This window comes from Callospermophilus lateralis, chromosome 1 (assembly GCF_048772815.1).
Source record: "Callospermophilus lateralis isolate mCalLat2 chromosome 1, mCalLat2.hap1, whole genome shotgun sequence".
Taxonomy (NCBI): Eukaryota; Metazoa; Chordata; class Mammalia; order Rodentia; family Sciuridae; genus Callospermophilus; species Callospermophilus lateralis.
Window position 1 is genome coordinate 144515068 of NC_135305.1, and position 23998 is coordinate 144539065.

At 40.0% G+C, this 23998-nt stretch overlaps 1 pseudogene; it reads left to right on the forward strand.

Annotated features, from left to right (window-relative positions):
* Positions 1-17491: 17491 nt before the first annotated feature.
* Positions 17492-21435, forward strand: LOC143642048 (carnosine N-methyltransferase-like; annotated as a pseudogene).
* The last annotated feature ends 2563 nt before the right edge of the window (positions 21436-23998 follow it).

Sequence of the window (23998 nt, forward strand, 5' to 3'; positions counted from 1 at the left end):
GATGAGAAATGTGGGTGCAGAGCTTGGAAACAATGCTCTCTTCTTAACTTCCCTACTCATTCTGGCTGATCCTGGTGAAATCCCAGATGGATAACTGGCTCACTGTAGAGCCCCACATGCTGGACAAGTGAGGTCTTAGCACAGAGTGGCATTCAACAAATGCTGATAGGGACTAAGATGAAGACACTCTGCTCATGGATGAGCTCAGAAATGAGGAGGAATGATGAGCACAGTGGTTCCACCCTCCCAGTGACCAGTCAATGTCAGTATCCATGTGTGTCTGATTAGAAGGACCTGGATAGCATTTGAGACCAACAATGTGAAGACGTATCAGAGACACTGTCAATGTGATATCATTCAGGCCACACAGGGAGCAGCACAGACCTAAATTGTGGGATCAGACACCACTGCTGAGCTGAGCTTGACTTTCACTGTATCCCATCTTTAGCTCTGAAATTAGATGAGCTGGAGCTGCACTGTTCATCCCCATGAAAGTCCCTTGAGTTTAAACATGTTTCTCACAAAGTATTATCTACAAAAGGACCCAATAAGGCAGGTTTCAATGTCAGTTGGAACATGCAGACAAAGCTCTTCCTTAGCTACAGGAAAGTCTGGTCTGTGCATCTCCTCAATCTCAGATGCCCACCATAAGTGAGAACAGTGTGCTGGTGGACCTAAGGGTCACTGTTAAGGATTGACCCTGTCCAGAACTTTGTGCTTAGAATGGGGTTTGGAAAATAAATTCTGATACCTCTCAGAGAAAATGTATATGTACATGAAAAACTGTCGTGAGTGTAGTGTGATGAACAATCAAATGCCCTGAATAAATACAGGGCCTATTGACAGGTGAGGTTTGTTATTAAGTGAAGTTGCTACTGGTGCAGTGACAGGAATGAAACTGAGCTTTTTCCTTATTGAGTGTCATGAAAATTTTCCAGGTTTGGATGGGATATATTTTGCATGTTAATTGAGGTATTCTTGGCGTGGAATGAATTGTACACATGGAAATTTTATCATTTGCTCTATTTACTCATATGCAAAATCATGATCTAATGGACACGGCATTTTTTTTATAAACATGTGGACATTGGCATCTTGATGTATATATATCTTGAGAAACATACAATGTGCAAAAACAAAAACAAAAACCACACTCAGAATCAAATCTCATGGATATACACAGAGCAACATGTATAAATCTCTCATTGAACTAACCACATCATTCAACTCATACAGGTACTTTCAGGAACTATGGAGAATCGCCAGAGGGTTTTTGTTTGTGTTTTTGTTTTTGTTTGGTTTTGTTTTGTGTGTGTGTGTGTTTAATCAATTTGGACCACAAGCTCCTCACTTCTCATTCTCAAGGAGGTAGTAGAATTACTGAGACTTTGACTCAAAAAAAAAAAAGGAAGATTATCTGACCCTTGGCATCATCTACATTTTGCATCAGAAAGAGAGTAAGGCCAGGATACATACCACTTATGGATCCTCTTGAATCCTCCTGTGAATACAGAAAAGGAGTCACTATGAAGGTCAAGCCATGCTCTGTCCTGTGTGCACAAGTCTTTTTTTTTTTTTTTACTTGATGACATTAGAAAATAAAATGAGAAAGCACTCAAATCAAAGGAATTCAAAGGCAAGGACAAAGCATACGTACACTCACAAATATTATAAGAGTCAAGAATCTGGATCTTTTGACTCAGCTTCTCTAGGGTAATTTGTGTCACAGGTCTATATTAGGTGATAAATAAGGAATTCAATGGCTAGGAGGGAAAACCATAGCCAGGCACAAAGCTTGCTACCATACATTGTGTAGCTGATACTTTTCCTTGTTAATGTTGCCTTCAGTGAGGTCTCAGTTGGCATCAGACACCCCCGTGAGAATCTGCACACTCAAAAAATTGTGTATGTCATCTCCAAGATACCATATCATACTACAATAGAAAGAGAAACTAAAGAGCAACACTTGGATTTCAGAGGAAGATAAGCAACCTTACCATGGCTTTTGATGGGGCCTCCTGACCCATGCTTTCTCCAGGAATTAACTCCGCCGTGCCACTTGGGGAAACTAGGAGGATTCAGAATGACTATTAGTATACAGACTTATTGCTTATGAATTGTTCAGGGAATTTGTTGGTATGGACAGCAGTGAAAATATACCACAAAGAAGAGAACAAGAATGAATGAGAAGCACAGCCTTTAGCATTCCAGCTAGACTAGAACCACATGTGACATGTACATTTGATATTTTGTACACCAAGGGTTATACATGTCTAGTGATAACCACTGAGGCCACTTTAAAGTATGCAAAATATTGCACATCTCTGTAGGAGATATGAGTACACTAATATATTGGAATAACCTGGAGTGTGATTTATCACTAAGTGATGAATATATTCCCTATCCCAAAGCCTCACCATCAGGACAATTCCCTGAATTCTTATAGCTTCTTTCACTTACAGAGTCAAGAACCTGGATCTTTTGACTCAGAATCATCTCTATCTACAGAGTGGACATAGTAAGCAGAACTTAAGGTCTAGGTGTCATGAAGTGTGAAGGAATTGTATCACACAACTCATGCATCAGTGTGGGTTTTTATTTTTAGAAAATAGATGCTTGTGCTGACCATGTTAGAACAGAATTTCTGAGGAAGCTCTCAGCCTCACAAACACATAATTATTACCCATGGACATGCTCAGTGATACCTTCCCACCTTAATTCACATAAATGCACACCACCAAAAAGACAGCTGTTTCAGGATCATGGTAGACGGCCATAATCCTTCACTGGATTATCACTTTATCACCACATCCCAATGCTCATTTCCAAATAAAATCTAAGGGAAATACAGTGTAACTGTCAGTACATTGGTTTGCTGATGAATTACTCCAGGGGCTTCCTTACTGTGGATATGGGTCTAGAGTTTAACACACACAGACTCAGTTGCTGCTGGAACATGATTGTTTCTGAATGGCAAGAGAAGGAGCATACCAGGAAACAAAAATTAAAAATAGATAATAAGTGAAAGGAACTACAATGAGAAATGAAATATTCAACTGTTAAACTAGAAGCATTCCTTTATAACACTTGATAGATCCATCAGGAAGAAAAGAACAAGTATAATGTTGAATCAATCATCTCTGTTATTGGTCAAATTACTTCCACCCAAATACAAGTACAACTTTAAGTCATAACACAATTACCTCCAAATTTTACTGGGTTTGTAATAAGAGTCATTGTGATCTTAGCAATTAAAGGTATCCTCTTGGAGCAGGGTAGACCTATTCTGCAAATAGGGCATCTGTTCTCATAAGAAGATGGGGCACATTCATGAGGGACTAATGCCATGTGATGATGGAAGCAGAGAGTAAAGTTCTGCAGTTGAAAACAAGCAGAACACGGATGGCCACCAAACCATAGAAGTTAAGAATGGGCAGGAAAAATTCTTCCCAAAAGTTTTCAGAAGGAGCATGTTCCTGCTAACAGGTCAATGTGGAATTTCTAGGGAATAGAGCTCTAAGGTAGTACACTTGCATTACTTCAACCCAAGAAAGCTGGTACTTTGATATGGCAACCCTAGTAATTTACCAAAACCTTTATCACTCACATAGATCTAATTGGCATTGTACAAATACTTCATACAACTATGAAAGAATAAAATTTGTTTTCAAGTTCACATGAAGTATTCATCAAGACAGAGTATATTTTGGCCTTAAGCATTCTTTGGCATCTTGAGATATTGTGCAAATTTGCTGTCAGGAGAAGGGAAGTTGGCAGTTTGGAGGAAGCATGCACCCAGGGCAGTTCTTCAGTGCCAGACTTAAAAGTCAGGAAGACTGCTTCTCATTGAGGGTGGTGGCTACTAAAAGAACTCACCAAAACTTAATAGTGAAAGGAAAAAATTCTAGAAGCATATGAAGTCAGAATCTTAAGTAAAAGAAATAATGCCTTACAAGATAGAAGCAAATTTAAGGTAGAGAGAAACTTTATTTCTTGCAGCTCCACAACCTGATATGCAAACAGCGCAAATACTCCTTTTCAGGTGAGCAAAAGAGGGATTTCACTAAAACTCAATAGTGAACACTCAGGGAGTCTTAGAGAATCAGAAACTTGGCTACATTAAACAAAGACAAAAAAAGAAAGCTGGTGGTGGCAGAAGCAGCAGCAGGAATAGTGTGGCACTGCTAGGTCACATAGGTAGGGAACATGCACAGAAACAAAAGAGACAGATGTAGTGTAAAAATCCTGAGGTCAGAGAGGCAGCATTTCCTTGGCTGAAGAAGAGGCTTCTTTGCACTGTACACTGATGCAAGAAGGGAGCTCTGTGATTCCTGCTGTACTGAGAGAGGATCCTTCTTGAAACAAGTCAAGCTGATGCAGCCACTGCAAAAGCCAGGTGCTGGGAGATCTGAGCATCTATGTATGCATTGTCCTGAAAGGCACCTGCCACAGTACCTAGGCTTTCCCTGACTGAGCTAGAGCAAAAAGCATGGAGAGCATTTTCCCCAGGGAAACTCAAGTCAGAGATGTGGAGGAAAGCCTGTATCCCTTCACCTTTGAGTCTGGTGCCTCCCAAGACCAGCTGAAGGGGGTTGAGAATTTGAAGGAGCTGGTGTAAAAATGGGCTGGTGTGAAAAGCTGCCCTGACAATAAGCCCAGGAAGCATAGAAAGGTCACTCCACAGGCAGCAGACGGGGGGAAAGAAAAAAATAAAGCTGACTATCACACCCACCGTTGAAATTAAGAAGATTCATAAAATCACCTCAATAGATGTAGAAAAGCTCTTGATTAAAAAGGAAAAACCATTAATTTCAAAAATAATGAATTAAACAGGAATAAAAGGAACTTAATTTCAATATTATAAAAGCCATATATGAGAAATGCAAAGCCAACATCACACTGAACAGTGGAAAAGATGAAAAGTTCCTCAAATTCAGGAGCAAGACAAGAATGTCCACTTTTGCCCATTTTATTCAATATTTTTTTCTGAAGGGAAGTCAGAACAATCAGGCCAAAGTAGGAAATTAAAAGGATACAAAAAGGAAAAGAAAAAGTCTAATTGTCCCTGTTACCTGGTGACATGATTCTATATTTAGATAACCCAAAAATTTTCACCAGAAGAATTCTAGAACTAAAAAATTTAGTGAAGTAGCAGGATAAAAGATCAACACTCATAAATCAATAGTATTACTGTACTCCAACATTGATGCCACTGATACAGAATTTGAGAATATCATACCTTTTACAATAATCCGAAAAAGCCCCTAGGGATGAATCTATTGAAGAGGTATAAGATCTCTACAATAAAAACTATAGAACACTGAAAAAGAAATGAAAGAAGACCTCAGAAGGGGCAAAGAACTTCTGTGTTCTTGGATAGTCAGAATTAACATTGTCAAAATGGCCATACTATCAACGGCAATATCCAGATTATGAATTGAATACAATTCCCTTCAAACTACCAATGATATTCCTTATGGTATTAAAAAACCAGCCCTGAAATTCACTTGAGATAATAATAATAATAATAATAATAATAATAATAATAATTTGACAAATCCATTCTAAGCAAGAAAATGTAATGTGAAAGCCATCACAATACCCAATCTTAAATTTAACTACACAGATGAGTAGCAAAAACAGTATGGTATTGAACTGAAAATAGATATGAAGATCCATGAAATAGAATATACCACACAGCCATAACCCACCTGAAACTTACAGCCACATGATACCTGACAAGAGTACCAAAATATATGTTAGAGAGGAGATCATGGTTTAAAGAAATGGTGCTGGGAAAACTGGATACCCATAGAAATACCAGCAAGGATAGGAGAAATAGGGTACACTGACACAATGTTGGTGAGACTGTAAATTATTAGGACCAACTCTGGAAAGCAATGTGCAGATTCCTGAACAACCCAAGAGTGGAACCCACAGGACTCAGCTATTACATTCCTCTCTGCTTATCCTATAGAACTACAAGTCAGGATACTATAGTGATACAATCACTTTAATAGTTGTAGCATTCACCATAAATACATTGTAGGATTAACACAGATGTGTCCATCAACAGTTGAATGAATCAAATGCAAAAAATTAAAAGGTAACTAGATCTTTACTTCTGGATCTACAACACTGCTGAATGACTCGAAGCACATCAATTTGTACACATCAAGCAAAAAAAAAAAAAAGAAGTGTAACTCTTAATAATCTAGAATCAATTTTGCAGAATGGTCACAATGATAAGATTTCCACAGTACCTTTTTTTGACTTTCCCCTGGGCACATCGCTGTTAGGTGGCGACTGGTGGACTCCTCTGGACAAAGGCCTACGGAAGCCTTCTGCGAGTTTTGATGTTTTCCAACTCTTATATGGGAGGCAAGAGCCTGGGCAATGTTATAAAACAGAGTTAGCTGTTGACAACATGCTAGCAAGAAAACATAGGGTCATCAATAGTAATTCAAATAACAGTTCAAACAGTTTTAATTGATAGGTAACAATTGTACATATCTGGAGGTACAATTTAAGCTTTGAATTCAAGTATATATTATACACTAATAGCATGACCAGCATTTTAAATAATTCTTGTATTTTTGTTCCCAGTGAGAGGAACTCTGTCATTTTCAACAAAAAGAATGATAAATATATTGACTGAAACAGGTCACACACACAGGACAAATGCTGCATAAAATCACTTTTTTGTGAAAACTAAAAAATTGATCTAATAGAAGGTGAGAGTAGAATATTAGTAGAGTTGGGGAGACAATGTTACAAATGAATATTAGGAAAAAAGTTCTGATGTATTTTTGCAGTCTGTGAGCAGAGTTAAAAATAACAAAATCTGGGTCTCGGGTTATGGCTCATTTAGAGAGTGCTTGTCTAGCATGTGTGAAACACTGGGTTTGATTATCAGCACCACATTTAAATAAATAAATAAATAAATGTATGTCAACAAGGAAATAATATAAATTCTAAGATAACAAAATCTGTGTTTAATAAAATTTGAAGGAGGGATGTGAATATTCTTAGAATTCACACTAAATTCAACATTTTCACTATTAGGACAGCATCTGAGTCACATTAGGCTTTAGGATGACATTGCAATTTGTGAGGTCTAAAACCCAACAAAATATTGTATGCACAAACACAATTACTAAGGCAGAATCATAGAAAGGCAGAGAAAACAGTGACCATCAGCAGAGGCTCTAGTTATGTGGCTTTTGTTCAAATACTACCTCAAAACATTACATACCTGTGCAGTTAAATAAACCTCTCTCTCTCTCTCTCTCTCTCTCTCTCTCTCTTTCTCTCTCAATTGTTTGTATCTCTCTCTCTCTCTCTCTCTCTCTCTCTCTCTCTCTCTCTCTCTTTCTCTCTCAATTGTTTGTAAAAGTGTGCATCTGATCTATTTAATGGTATTGGCTGACAATGATCACAACAGGCAGCCTTAAGAAGAAGACTGGTGCTTCTTATGGGTGCTAATGTGTCATGTCATTAAATAGGACACTTCATTACATTTGTGGAAATATAAACACAATCATTGACAGTGGTTGAACAGAGAGGTTTAAACAGAGATCATCCTCCAGAGCAATGGGTGAAAAAAGTGTATTTCTCATTCTTTAGAGATTGATATCTGTAAAGCTCATGGAGAATATCTATGATCTACTGTGACTCCATATCAGCCTGACGGGATGTGTGGAACAGAGTCTGTCCAGCACAATTTTGAGTTTAGGTTTTTAAAATTTGGAGATTTTATGTGACTTGCCCAGATTCACAAAAGTCATGAGTGGTGGATGTGGGACAGGAATGTAGCTATTTACCTGGGACCAGAAATCCCTGAGAAATTGAGTCCTCTAGCAGATACCCTAGAACCAGGTACTCAGAACTCTTCTCAGTCTTTCTCAAATACCTCTCTCCTCAGGCCTCTTTAGTATGAGGCTTCAGTAGCAGACGGTTGAATGACACCAAGAGAAATGTTCAAGTCATAACCCATGCTCCAGCCTCTTCATCACATTTATTGACTTAAAAAATGATGATTTCATGAAAATGAAGCCTATCTGAAGATCAAGGATAGAGTACACACTTTTAACCATCCTCCCCAAGGGTCTTCTAACTGCCAGCTGCCTCTCAGTGAGCAGGCCTGATGAGTAGTTGACCAACCATATCATCAGGGCTCTGTGGAGCACACAAAGTGTTTCAGAACTTGGGACATTCTACACCAACTGCCACTTGATGGCTGTGCCGAGAATGAAGTTTCCTTGTGCTTTTCCCACCTGGATGGCCTGCTAATGTGAAATAATGGGGGGAAACAGATACCCTGGGCTGATGCTTTGGTGTTTCAGTGTCAGAAGCTGGCCTGCCCCATGTCTGCAGACTAATATTCTGAGCCATCATCTGAGCAGCCAGACAAGGCCTGGTTGAAAATGTGGTTGCTGCAGATGCACCAGCTCTGATCTGGCATATTCCTTCTCCTGGTCTCCACATCTCTTCCTAGATCCCACATGGCCAGGGGCTAGATGTATCTGCCTACATGAAACAATGCTAACTACAACCTGTGAGCCTCCGTTGATGGATCCTCCCTGATAGACCCCTGAGGCCCTCATTTCTTCCATTATCACACATCCACTCCACTGTCTTCACCCACTGTCCTTTCTGCCTCCTCTCCAGTAGCCCCCAAACACCAGGAATCTTGTAGTCATCAACTACTTGGAAACTTTACCCAAAATCTCAGTCCTCTTTCCTTTCTACAAATATCTTGATTTTGACTTCTCTAACATTATTTTTAGATGTTCATATACATTGAGATGAGTTTGCCTCTAATTGCCCTTTCATGGGATATATATTGCCTTACTTTGAATCCATATAATCTCTCTCACTTTATTTCTTCATCTCATGAAAGCAAGGTGGGTGTCCTTCCACTGTTTTTTAATTAACTTTAAGAGCACACATGACATTGGCATTAGGAATGGTTCATTTTTCTAAATTTGGAAAAACATTTTCAATAACCAGGTCAATAGAACAAGCAAATATATGAATTGAGTGATAATACAATATCACCAAATACTTAAACCTCAGGAAAGAAGATCCACTGTCAGAGATGAAAAAAAAATCAAGAGGAAAATATATTCAGTAAACATTAACTGACCTTTGAAGGAACAGCCTTGAAAATATCACTGACAACATACCTTCCCCGCAGCAATTTAGATTTCCCATGGTGGACCAGGAACTCAAAACCTCTCTACTCTTCTCCAACCTTAACTGACACCAACTCACTCACCACACCAACTGAGTGGAAATGGCAGGTAAGATGTGCATCCCACATTACCATGGTGACTGGTCAACATGGAACTTTCATTGTGAGAACATGCACATTCTGAGCTGCTAGTGTTCTCTTAGTAAGTGTATTTTCATGTCCAAGTGTGTTGTTGGAGAGAGTGTTTATTGCTTCAAAAACTGAAACATAGGGCAGGGGTTGTGGCTCAGTGGCAGAGTGATTGCCTAGCTCCTGTGAGGCACTGGTTCGATTCTCAGCATGACATAAAAATAAATAAATAAATAAAGTCATTATGTCCAACTGCAATGAAAGAAAAACATTAAAAAAAACTGAAACCTAGACCCACACATTAATATTCTGTGTTTACGAAAATATTTTAAATCAGGAAAAAGGATGTTGCTCTTCAAATAATTTCATTGATCATAAAATCATTGGGTGAAATGGAGACATAGCTATAATTTTGAGAATCAAAAGAGATTCCATTCCTGGTTTGTAATGCCAAACTTACAGATGTCTGAGTCTTTCTGAATCTCCAGACATTTGTAGATAGCAAGATTTAAAACTTCTATATGATTCAGAATGAAAACATATGAAAAGCATTATATTTTAATAATTGGAGAGATTTTTGGAAGGGGGGATTTCAAGGTTATATTCCCTTATTTAAAATTTGAAAACAGAAATATTTTCTATTTATTAGCACTTAATCCAGTCGTTTGAATTAATCTTCCTCTTCCATGATTCCTGCTGATGAATCTGTTCTTTTGCTTATCATCTCACCATGTCATCTCATACCACAAGAAGCCATGCTTGAAGATGCCCATGATGAGCTCTAAACAAACAAGGATGCAATACCTCCACATTGTATAAAGCTATCTATGCTAAGCCCAAGGCCAACATCATTCTAAATGAGAAAAATGAAAAGCATTCCCTCTAATGTCTCGAGCAAGGCAGGGATGCCCTCTTTCACCACTTCTATTCAACATAGTCCTTATACTCTAGTCAGAGCAATTAGATAAATGAAAGAAATTAAAGGAATATGAATAGGAAAAGAACTCAAATTATCACTATTTGCTTATGACATACTTCTATATTTAGGAGATCCAAAAAAATCACCTAGAAAAAAATTTGGAAACAATAAATGCAATCATCAAGTTAGGATATAAAATCAATACCATGAATCAGATGCATTTCTATACATAAGCGATGAATCCACAGCAAGATAAATTAGGAAAACCTCCCCATTCACTCTAGCCTCAAAACAAAACAAAACTTGGAAATCAATCTAACAAAAGAGGTGAAAGACCACTACAATGAAAACTAAACAATACCAAAGAAAAAAAAGTAATTGAAGAAGATCTTAGAAGATGGAAAGATTTCTCATGCTTTTGGATAGGCAGAATTAATATAGCCCAAATAGCCATACTACCAAAACATTTACAAATATTTAATGCAATGCCTATTAAAATCCCAATGACACTCTTTTTTTTATTTAAAGCACCAGGCTAAGGCTAATGCTCTCCCACATGGGGTCTTTCCCCTGGGGCCTCCTGACCCTCTTTCTAGCTTTGACTTATGCTTTCCCTCAGGGAAGTCATTCCCTGTGGACCTTCAGGACCTTCTTTTTGCTGGGGGCTTGTTATATCTCCCAGGTTGCATCTGCCTGGGAGGTTCTCAGGATACTCATCCTGGTCCCAGCAACTCAGGCAACTCTAGACAAGACAACTCTGGGAACTCTGGACACACCAGCAACTCTGGAAACATTGAGGAGCCATTCCCTCCTGGCACCCCACTGGAGCCCACAAGCCAGGTGGATAGGTCACTACAGGAAGCACCTGGGGTGCAAATGCTGCCACTGCTGTGCCTGTTGCTCCTGATTCTGATTCCATTACTACAGGGGCTTGTAGAGATGTTGAGTATGGGAATCCCACTGGGATTGGCACTGGATGGGACACAGACATTTGCACATGGGGTTGCATTGCCTGGAGCCAAGGACATGGGTGTCCTGGCACATAAAGCAAAGGTGCTGGGGCTGGCATCTGGGCCTCCAAATGTGGCATGCCCTGTGCTCCAGGTGCCACTACCTCTGCCTGCTCCTCTCCTTCCAGGGGGCCATTTTACAGCACCATGCTGTTGGGCTCCCATAACAGGTACAACCTTTGGGGGCAATACTGACCTGCCAGTGATGACCTCTCAGCCTGAAGTAGCCTCTCACAGAGCACTTCACACTCATCCATCACCTGCTGCAAGGCAATCTGAGTGATGCTCAGCTGAGAGGTAACATCATTATGCTCCTCACACAGCCATTGCAGCTCAGAGGCTGAAGCCCAGCAAGCCGCCTCACACTCCTCACTCCCTGCAGCTGACAGACCTGACTCCCCTGTTGATCCCCCTGCCTGGCCACCACTTGCACATGTTATCCACACACTTCAGTTTTTCTCTTTTAGTACTGCCTGTGTTTCATATTGGTTCTATTGTGAAATCTAAAGCTCTTCACAAGCATTTCAGTGAATGAATGAATGATACTCATTTCCCAATGTTTACACTGTGATCTTAGTTTTCATTTGTATAATAAATTGTTCATTTCCCATGAAGGATGGGGATGGAGCCAGACAGTATCAATTTGGTGACAAAGGATCTTTAGGTGTGTAGATATTTGAGCAGGTGAAGTCAGGTATTTAAAGCAGCAGGCGTCCACCAACCTCTGGTGGTCCTGGGGCTAACTTGGAGATCCTGATAGGTTAATCTAGGGCATAGGAGATGGCCACCAGGGTGCTCAAGCCAGTCCCCTGTTATCTACCTGACTCTGGAGGAGGCTGAGAACCTCTGGGGCTGTTTGCTGTGGTGCCCCTATGGCTGGCCTGCAGCAGGGTTCAGAGAATCTTCTGGCCATATCTCTGGGCCTAGTCTCCTCTGCAGGGTCTGGCAAGGAGCAGAGGGAAAAAGAAGCCTGGGTGTGCAGAGGGGAGGGCTTGAGACAGGCCATGGAGTGGAGACCCATGAGGTGCAGAAAGGGGTGAGAGTGGTGGGAGACGAGAGACCCTGCAGAGGGTGGAAAGAGCCTGAACATGCTCCAGACAAGGAGCTCCTGCAGGGAGGATCATACTCAGCTCAGGCAGCCATTGACCTGGTTGGGGGAGCCATTGACCCAGTCTGTACCCCACACCAGCAGTCCACTGGGGGATCCTTCACAATTCCCTTTTCATCCAAATGTGGATAAAACCTGCAGGACTGGGATGGCTGACCCAGCCCCTCTCAGCCTTGCTCATGATTATGTGTCTGTTTCACTATGTAAACCTCACATCCTCCTCCCTGTCTCATGATCACTGACATCCCATAGTGAGTGTGTTTGGTGCTGAGGACTGAGGCCATCTGTGTCAGCCAGACACTTGTGTTCAGGAGGATGCAGAAGTAAATACTACCTAAGTAAATCTTTACTTCGGGACATTCTTGAAAAACAGTTGTCCAGAGAAACAGTTGGCTGCATTGAGCTCTCAATTTTCACCCATGCAAGTTGTTTTATTATTAAAAACTGATCATCATATCTTTTCCCCTCATATCCTCACCAACAATTACTGTTGCTTATATTCTCCATGATTGCCATTCTGACTGGAGTGAGATGAAATCTTAGAATGTTTTGATTTACATTTCTTTAATTGCTAGACACGTTGGATTTTTTTCATATAGTTTTAATCAATTGTATTTCTTCTTCTGTGATGTGTCTAGTTCTTTAGCTATTTATTGTTTGGGTTATTTGTTTTTGTTTGTTTTGTTTTGTTTTGTTTTTCTTTTTGTGTTAAGTTTTTTTTAGTTCATTAGGTGCAACCATTATGGAAAGATGTATGGAGATTCCTCAGAAAACTTGAAATGGAACTACCATTTCACCTAGCTTTCTCACTCCTTGGTTTATACAAAAGGACATAAAATCAGCATACTTCAGTAATGCATCCCCATCAATGTTTATATCAGGTCAATTCACAATAGCTAAACTACAGAATCAACCTAGGTTTCCTTCAACGATTGATCGATAAAAAAGATATAGCATATATACACAATGCAATATTACTCAGCATTAGAGAAGAATTAAATTATGGCATTTGCCTGAAAATGGATGGAGCTGAAGAATATCATGCTAAGAAAAATAAGGCAATCGTTTTTGATAATGTTAATTCTTTCTGTCCAAGAGCAAGGTAGATATTTCTGTACTCTAAGATCTTCTATGATTTCTTTCTTTAGGGTTCTGTAGTTTTCATTGTATAGGTCTTTTACTTTTTTCTTTGATTCCCAATTATCTTATTTTATTTTGAAGTTTATGCAAATAGGGTAGTTTTCCTCATTTCAATCTCAGAGGATTTGTCACTGGTATACAGAAGTGCCTTTGACACATGGGTGTTGATTTTATATTTTGCTACTTTGCTGAATTCATTTACTAATTCCAGAATTTTTCTCGTGGAGCTTTTTGGGTCTTCTAGGTGTAGGATCATATTGTCAGCTAATAGTACTAATTTAAGTTCTTCTTTTCATATACATATCCCTTTAATTTCTTCCATCTGTCTAATTGCTCTGCCCAGTGTTTCAAGAACTATGTTGAATAGAAGAACAAAGGCCAAATGTTTTCTCTGGTAAGTGGATGCTGATCTCTTAAGGGGGAGTGGGAGGAAAGAATGAAGTAACTTTGGATTGGGCAGAGGAGAGTGGAGGAGATGTGGAGCTGGGAAGGATGGTGGAATAAGACAGACATTATTACCTTGTAAACATTAATGATTTTGTTTCTGGTGTGTCTCTGCACCAGGTATATTCAGAGGAATGAGAAGTTGTGCTCCATTTGTGTACAAAGTGTCAAAATGTATCCTCCTGTTATGTAAAACTAATTGGAACCAATTTTTAAAAATTTAATAGCATTGAAAGACTAGCCATAGATTAGGGCTGAATCCCATGATCATTCACACATTCTGGTTTCTTGATCTCTTTCATGGACCTGTCTTTGCTTTATTTGGTGCCATTTTTCCCTCCTCCTAGGGGAGTACACTATGAAATAATCTGCATCCCTGTCCCAGAATGTATCTCCACAAGGACAAACATGTACTTGCTTTTGTGCTACACAATGTTTAGTTTTGATCTGATTTAGGAGGCATGTGAGCATTTCTTCTTGGGTGTAAGAATATGGAGGTCCTTGCTCTCACCTAAGTCCCATGTGCACACTTCTTCATTGTATGAGCTGTTGGACAACCTTGTCCTCAGACACTGAGAACTGCTTTGGTCAGGTCAGCATGTGTCATGCTGTCCATGCCATCCTACAGGCTCACAATCTTTTGTTTTCTCTGCCAAGGCCAACCTGTCAAAGGAGGTCCTTTTCCTGACACATTCTGTTCAAATGCAGGGAAGAGAGTGTGAGTGCCTAATGCAGAAACCAGGTTCTCTAGAGACACTGTTCATCCAGAAAACTGTGTACTATTTGCTTCATGGTTATGGATGGAAGTGATATGACTTTCAATTTAAAATCCAAAAAATTATTATTCTTTTCTTTTTCTTTTGGTACTGCAGTGTGAACCCAGGGCTGTTTCACCCCTGAACAACAAATTCAGCCCTTCTTATATATTTTCATTTAGAAATAGGGTCTTTATAAGTTGCTTAGGGCCTCTCTAAGTTACTGAGGCTGGCTTTAAACTTGGAATCTGCCTGCCTCAGTCTCCTGGGTTGCTGGGGTTACAGCCATGCACCACCTCACCTGACTCTAACAAATCCGTTGGGATAACCCAATTTCCAGTCAGTATCTCCATGCTTATTCCATAGCTTGGATGTAGTAGGAAACCAGCTGAGTGAGTGGAGACCAAGGTCATGCCCATGGCTCAGGGGGTGGTAAACAGAATAACACTGGGCAGGTGTTTCCTGTCCCACATACCCTTCTGTGTCACCATGAGTCACTGCCAGCTGCTCCCACTGCCATGTGCGGTGGTACAGAAGTAGCCTCATCTGTGACCTGAGTCCTGCTGGTGGTCAGGGTGTCAGGTTTTCCATGTTGAAACCTGAAATCAGACCAAGGATAGTGTATGTCATTTGCTATCATCATAATTGACAAGTAAAGGAGCCTGGAATGGCTTCTGCTGGTACTAATGTCCATACTTATGCCCCAATGTGCCTTTAGAGCAGTGTTACTAGCTGTCTTACTGATGGCCAGGTACTGAGGATGGCTGAGTCAGGTCAGAGGAGGCCAAGGTGACTCCAGAGAGAGAAAAGGAGAGGTGGGATTAACATTGAGAAAGACTTCCAAAGGATTTTCTGCCTGCCTGGTCTAGACTCACTTCAAGGATGCTCTTGGCTTTCTGGTAGCCCCCTCCCTTCAGTGTAAGTCCAGTGTCCCATGGGCTGACTGGAGGGTGGTGTCATTGAGCATGTGAGCAGCAGCTCCTCTCTCCTGGCAGCTATAGCCCCTCAGACTCACCGCAACCAGTAAGCAAGTGTGGGGCTAAAATCCTGAGGATCCTGTCCCCCAAAGGCAGAGCCATGCTGAGCTGAGAGCCAGCTCCAGGTTGATCCCAGAACCCTGGGCTCCATGGGTCGGTCCCTTGAGGAAGAACTTGTGCAGTATCAGAGAAGCCCAAGAAGCAGGGGCGTGCAGACCATGGTGGAGGTTCCCCTGAGTCTGCATCCTGAGGACTTCGCTGGGCTGGCTTCTCAAGTCTTCTCTTGTTCCAATCTAAGAGATTGCTGTCCATCATGCAAATTATCCTTAGCTCCAGGCTGATTCTGGAGGAGATTTTTTATAAGCAGCACTTATCCACAGGGGACAGGGAGAGGAGGGACAGCCCTTCACACTCACCCTCAGCCCCTAGGATGCTTCTTCATGGTGTGGTCTCCTAGCTTCTGTTGACAAACGCTGCCCAGACTTCTTAGATGGACTCTGTGCTCAGGAGGGCCTGGAGGTCATTGGGATTATCAGGAGATTGAAGCACATGCAGGTAGGAGGACACCTGCATGACCCAGGTGCTCTTCGTTCCAGTGCAACAGGCTCTTATAAGAAATATTCATGATAGTTTTTTTGTATAACAGTATTCTGAACAGAGGTCATATAAATGTGTATTACCGTCTGAAGCAAGGTAGATACTTCTGAGTGGTTATCCTGGGGTCTGATCTTCAGAGAAAAGTGGGTGAGATCAGCATCTTTTTGGCTAGGAGAATGGCAACCAGCATGTTTTTTTTCTCTTGGTTGATATTTTTCTATCTTTACTCCCCTGCCCCCACTGCAATTTATCTATACTCCCCTATTCTTCACTATGTAATATAATAGTAATGTTGCAATCTTTAGTAATTAATTTCTCAACAAATTCCAGATCATTACTATGATTTTATACTTAGGGTTAGAGGAACTGTGAAAAACAGTTTTAACTAGTTTTTGTTTCTTATTAGTATATGGTTTGTTGTGAAGTGCTTGTGTAAACAGGGTTAAGTGTTTATACCACTCTCTCATGTGCTACTGATGCTGAGAAGAGAAGAGGACACACATTGAGTGTAGTAAGTATGAACAACTGGATAGTCCCCCAACCAGGTTCTCTTAAGAGAAAGCAGCTCATAAAATATTCCCTTGTATAAAAGTAGAAGCAATAATCATCCCAGCACATGAATAGACATATAAGTGAAAAAGTAAGGTATCAAACAATCTCCAAATAGCCGACAACACTGATCAACAACTGATCCCATTGACATCACAGTTAAGGAAATGAAGAAAGAATTTAGAAAGTTTGTACTTAAAATGTTCAGTGACCTAAAAAATTTAAGGAATGAACTAGAGATAAAATACAGGAAGTGAATGATCATTTCAATAAAAAGAGAGATTCTTAAAAAGAACCAAATGGAAATCCTGGAAATTAAAGACTCAATAAATCATTTTTGAAGGCAGAATGTCAGGCTTTGAAGATAAAGTATATAACACTGAACATAGAGTCAAAAATAAAGAAAAGATGTTAAGTAACCCTGACCAGAATATTGAAGAAATCTGGGACAACATTAAGCGACCAAATCTAAGAATCTTTGGTGTTTTCAAAATACAAACCAAAGGAGTGCACAATGTTTTCAATGAAATGCTCAGAAAATTTCCCAAATCTTAGGAACAAGGAGAAAATTCAGACTTCAGTCACCCAAAAGGAGCTAGGGGAGGACTGGGGCCCACGAAACTCGTGGTAAAGTGGTGGCAATGTCCAGGATCAGGTGGCAGCAGCAATGGGGCCTTGCTCAGAGCAGAGTGCCCTGGGTGTTAGCCTGCCCTTGGTTCCCTGGAAGAGGACCAGTGACCAGTGTAAGAATGGCAACAGCAGCAGAAGCAGATGCTCAAATGCTTCTCTGTATTTTTTAGCCTAAGACAGGGGAGGCCAGGCCATGTGGCCCAAGTAGCTGGAGGGGGTCAACTGCACAAGATGGGAATTCTCTAAACCAGGATATGGAGGCTATTCACTAATCAGCGTAACAAAATTATCACTGTAGGTCTGGACAATGCAGGGGAAACTAGCATCTATAAAAACTTTTCTTTTTTAAATTTCAAAATTATAGGTTCTCCTTAAAATTTTTCAAGAAGAAAATTATAGTACATTAAAAAAGGTACTTAACTCTCACAATATTAATGAAAACCATAGTTTCTTGAAACATTTGAAGACATCATAGAAAATATGCTCTTACTGACATAAGGATGTTAGTTTTTCAATATTTTTATAATTTCTTTAGCTTTGCTCTATGTCAAGGGAAAGTCATTTTTGTGTGTGATTAAAGACGTGGAAAATATCTAATCAATTTCCTTCAGATAAATATTTTTTAGTTTATATGATAAATATTGAAGACTAGTGCCAGTTTTCAATCTTTATTCTCTATTGTCTGAGCTTCCATTTCACTTCTTCTCTTTTTGGCTGTGGTGTCAAAATATGGTTACAGGAAAAGTTTAGCTTTAAAATGGTCACACTGCATAAGAAGTATAATAGTCACTTGGTCACATTGCATAAGAAGAAGACCACAGAAGCCATAAGAGTGATTACCAATATCTGACACATTTTAACTCAAAAAGAATAGAAAATGGAAACAAGAATCAGTAAAACTCAAGTAAGTGTTTGCCTTTTTTTAAATTTAACATTCAAAGTTTGCTTAAATATCATCTTTTCAGTGTGGTATTCAGTGACTTCTTGATTTTTAATTGCTAATTCTCATCTATTTCCTGGGGAAATATCTGGTAGACAAACTGAAAAAAAAATGAAAAAAAAATAAAGCAGACTTTTAAAAATAATAAAAATAGTGGAAAGGAAGGGTTTACATTGATTTTAAGGGGGAAAGCATACTTCAATAGTGATATCCACCTTTAATAATTTTATATGAATAAAATTGTACATATATCCTCTACAGTAGGAAGTAAAGTAGAAAAGATAGTGATTAATGATGTACATTTCCTAATGTGGGATATTGGTGGCCAAGAATCTCTTTATTCTTCCTGGAATACTTATACTAACACTGACTTCATAATAGAATTAATGAAAGTGTAAAACTACCAAAGATCAATGAGATTTTGGGTCCTTTTAAAAGATAAGACTGATAAACTCTTAGCCAAATTAACTAAAAGAAAGAGAAAGAAGAGTCAAATCAACAAAACCATAGATGAAAAAGGAGATATCACCACAGACAATTCTGAAATTCAGAGGATCATTAGAAACTGTTGTGAAAACTTATATCAATAAATTAGAAAATCTAGAATATATAGCCAAATGCTGAGACACATATGACTGACCCAAAATGAATCCTGAGTATCTAGAAAATTTGAACAGACCAAGATCAAACAATATAATTGAAGCAGCAATTAAAGCCTTCTAACAAAGAAAACCTAGGACCAGGTGGATTCTCAGCTGAGTTCTGTAAGACTTTTACAAAAGAACTAATGCCATTTCTCCTCAAAATTTTCCATGAAATAGAAAAGGAAGGAACACTGTCAAATTCACTCTATAACCCAGTGTCACCCTGAAACCAAAACCAGACAAAGACACATCAGACTGATATTCCTGATGAAAATTGACGTGAAAATCCAAAATAACAAGCTGACATGCCACATTTAAAATCACTTAGGAAGATAGTACAACATGATCAAGTATATTTTATCTCAGGAATGTAAGCGTGGTTCAACATATGCAAATCAATAAATGCCATTCACCACATGAATTATGTGATTATTAAGTATAAGAATCATGTGATTATCCCAAGTGATGCAAGAAAACTATACAAAAAAGTCCATCACCCATTCATGTTGAAAACACTGGAGAAACCCTAGTGTTTACACTAGGGATGGAAGGAACTTATTACAATACTAGAAAGGCTATATATGACAAATTCAAGGCCTTCATCATACTTAGGGATAAAAGCTGAAAACATTTCCTCTAAAATCAGTAACAAGTCAGGGTATCCACTTTCACCACTACTATACACTATAGTCCTTGAAACTCTCACCAGAACAATCCGGAAAAAGAAGGAAATTAAAGGGATACAAATAGGAAAACAAGTCATCTCTGTTTGCTGTTGATAAGATACTATATTTAGAAGTCCCAAGAAAACTCCACCAGAAAACTTCTAAAGTTGAAAAACAAATTCAACAAAGTAACAGGATAAAAGGTCAACTTACATAAATTAATTGCTTTCCTCTTCTCCAGTAATGCATCTGCAGAGAGAGAAATCAGGAAAAGTATCTCATTCACAATAGCCTCACAAATACTTGGGAATAGAAACTGGGGTTAGTAGCTCAGTGGTGGAGTGCTAACCTAGCATGCATGAGGCACTGGGTTGGATCCTCAGCACCAAATACAAATACATTAAATGTATTCATTTACAACAAAAACTATTTTTAAAATACTTGGGAATAAATCTTATCCCAGCTAGCCAACAATTTATACTGCAGACCTGCCAATTTACATATATCTCTGATGCTCAGGTACAGGCAGTGTCAGACAACAGATAATTTGGTAAGGCATTGACATCAAACTTCATATACTACAAAAAAAACACTCAATATTAGCTTGACAATTTGCAAGAATTTTTTGTCTTACGTTCATGTAAATTTGTTAATTATATCATGAAAATATACATTTAAACACTTTATTGTTAATCTATATTCTTGAAAGCAACTACAATCACTCCTTGAAGGCCATACAAGCTCAGTAGCTGAAAACCAGTGGGACCCCAGTGTGTTTGGAACCCTGAGGTTGGTGGGGGCGGGGCGGGCTGCCTGTTCAGGGCATGTCTGCGACGAGCGCCATCTGGAGGAAACCAGCCGCCACAGCGCTTTCAGTAGCTAGGAGCAGCAAGGCTGAGGTGCCTAGGGCCAAGCAGGCAATCTAGCAACACTGTTGCCTCCCACTAACCCTTTCTCAGCTGCACAAGGGCTGCAGGGGAGGCTTGGGCAACCTCCGTGAGAGTAAGAAAAATGCAAGTGCAGTTCTCTGCCTGGCTTTTGAGCTAGTCATTAAAGAAATTTTGAGTTTTTCTAAAAGACAGATGGGATCCTACTAAAGAACTTATTCTGGTACCTGTTGCTGAACTAGGAAATCTGGACTGGGAATTAGCTGTGCTAGGTGATCCTTGTCAAGGATAGGAATGAAGTGTTGTTGTTGTTGTTGTTGTTTTAAGCTCTTTTATTCCAACCTTGTTCTGAACAGATGTACTAAAATTAATAAACATACACTTTATTCCTGGATCTATCTGTTTAGCAATAATGGGAGATCAGAAGATCAGATGCCACCCATTTTTTCCCTGATATTGACCCCCATAGTTTTCCTCCTCGTTCTAAATTTTGACAGTAGGAGATTTTCAGGAGATTTATTCATAATGCAGGAGATGGCACAATATTGCCACCTGTTTCTGCATAGGCACAGCCCACAATGGGATTGACTATTTTGATACAATATGAAAAACATTCAAGCCAGGTGAATTTTGATAAATCTTGGTTCTCTGCTGTACTACTTTGAAAATTTGGCAAAGAATTCTCCATAGAATTGAGCTATGAGGATATAAACAATGTTCTCCAAAATAGATTCCAGGTACAGGTGGACAAAGAATCCATATTGTCAACATAGACTGTGAAGGATTTCTCTATAACGAAATACTATTATGAATTTGTCTTATTTGTAGTTCATAAGCCACAATAATGGTTTTAGATTATACCACTCAGAAAAGTTTAATAAGAACAAATGCTGAGATAAACAACTCAAAATCAACTTTCAGTGATTACAAGACATCAAATCAGTAGTGCCTTCTTATTCCTAATAATATGTAGAAATAGTGTCTATTCACTTTAAGTTACCTATTCTTTTGTTCATAAATAAAGTATGCAATGCAGATTTCCATTGCACAAGTAAAAATGGAGGAAATAACCTTCATATATACTTTTTCACTGAAGCCCACAAAATGATCAGGTGTTGATTTAGGGGTGGCAGGACCATTCTGTCCTGGTATTGTCTAGGCTGGGGCATAGATGAAAAAGACAATTGACCAAAAGGAGAATCAGGGGCAGACATCTGTTCAGTGATCATGATCCCTGGATTCTATGGGTGGTGATTCTCCACCCATTGGCCCAAGTGAATAGGTCAGAGGACATAACTTATTAAGGCTGTGTTAACCATGTTTATACTTACTGCATAGGTAAGTTCCTCCTCCCAGAATCTGGATGTCACAGCAGCATCATGTCTAGTGAGGCAACTAGAGAAATTACACACTCATTACAGAGTGGACAGGACAAAGAAGTTGGCTATAGGTCTTCTTGTACACATCCTGGGGATGGTTCTAGAACTAGGTCCAGGTCCCTGTAACATAAAACCATCTACTCACAACATAGGGACCCTCTTCTAGCCTATGCACATAATAAAACCATCACTGCCCTTGTGTGCATCTGAGTGTGTGCATATATGTATATGTGTGCATCGTTATAAAGTGTGTGCCCAGCTGTGCCTCCTCATGCCCTCCCCTGACCCTAGATGACCTGTACAAATCCTGCTACAACAAAAGCAATACCTATGTTTAGCATAATTTTCTTAGTTTGAAAGAAATGTTCTCAGTTATCCTGTCAATAGAGTCTCCTTGGGCCTCAACTATATCTACATGTATGGCTTTCTAATTTTGTTTTCAAATTAAATGATATAATAACAGAAAGGGTCTCGTTAATTGAAAAAAGGCTCACCTAGATCTCAGTGAGTGAGATGATTCTTGGAGTCTTGACCTTCCTCTAGAGAAATGTGGAAAATGGGATCCACAAATAGTTGTTTTTATGTGTGGTGGGAGAACACTTCCCCCATAGAGATGGGAAGGAAGTCCCCAGTTTGAAGAAAGGACACACTGAGTTGATGGGGAAGTCCTCCACTATACACTGCAAATGTGCATGGTGGAGTAAAATAGTTGTAGCAGAGGTTATAATGAGGAGGAGGAAGAAGATGGTGATGGTGATGGTGATGGTGATATACACACAGTTGGACTGCTGTGCCAGAGCAACAGCTGTTCTGAGGACATTGCTACTACTGCTATTGGAGCAGAGGAAAGCATCAGTCTTGATTCCTGCATAAAATGTGAAGGTGGTAAGTGCACCGAAATGTGTCACAAAAATTTCTGTAGCTCTGGACACATTAAAGAATAGCTATAGTTTATTCAATAGGCTCCACTTTCTATTAAAACACAAGGCTGAGACAGATTTTCATACTAAGACTCAGTTACAGGAAATACACCAGTGTCCCTCCATGCACGGGACAGAAGCTGCCTCTCTGTGCTGTGCAGGACAGGGTGCAGCTGGCACAGTGAGGCAGCACTCCTGTCCACATTATTGCAGGTGACAGAGGCTTTTGGTGTCATCTAGAAGGAATGGCAAGCTCTTGGTCTCCTCCATCAACAGATAGCAGCAGAGGTTCTACTCCAGGTCAGAGGATAGAGTTGCCCAGGAGAGACAAAGAGGAGGCCAGGGTGGGGGTTCAGAACAGAAGATTAAGAGTCAGGCATTGAACTGGAAGTCAGGACAATCCATCCTATGCCCTGGGCTACTGTAACCTGAGTCTGAGGGCCGAATCTCTGGGTCTCTCCAGGACATTTAAAGAAGCCCAGGACATAGAACAAGACTCACCTAAGAAAGGCACTGGAGGAACCTGGCCTCAGGTATCAGCCTGAGTAGATTTTATAGGGCTGAAAATCACACAAGAGACAAAGCTGAGGTGCAGGTACCTTAGAAGGGATCTCTGGAAGGTAGGTATATAAATATCCCTTAAGCAAAGAGGATCCTTTCACTTAAGCAAGTTCAGGCCCATGATCATACCTGAGGCCCTGAGGCAAATAAGATTGTAGAGCACTCTGCAGTCTCCTCAAGGAGGCTGTGCATGCTCCATCCAGGGAAGGGGCCCAAGTATCCCCTCCCCCACCTGTTACTGAACATGATCAAAGAGCCTTAAGGGATGATGTGAGTGGGCATGGAAGGAGAGGCCAGGGATGAGTGGGAAGGCATCTCTGCAAGTTCAGCAGCAGGCTTCCTGACTGTGCCTTCAGAGCCAAAAACATCTTGATCTCCTGCTCTATGCTGTCATAATTGTCCACAGAGCTGCTGTCCCCATTAGAGTGGGAAGGCACATTGGAGGAGCAGAAGAGTGTGCTCACAGATGCAGGTCCATTGCTGCCCTCCACGGGTGGTCTTGGAAATACCCCGGATTGCTTCAGTGCACATCAGCTCAGCAGAAGTGT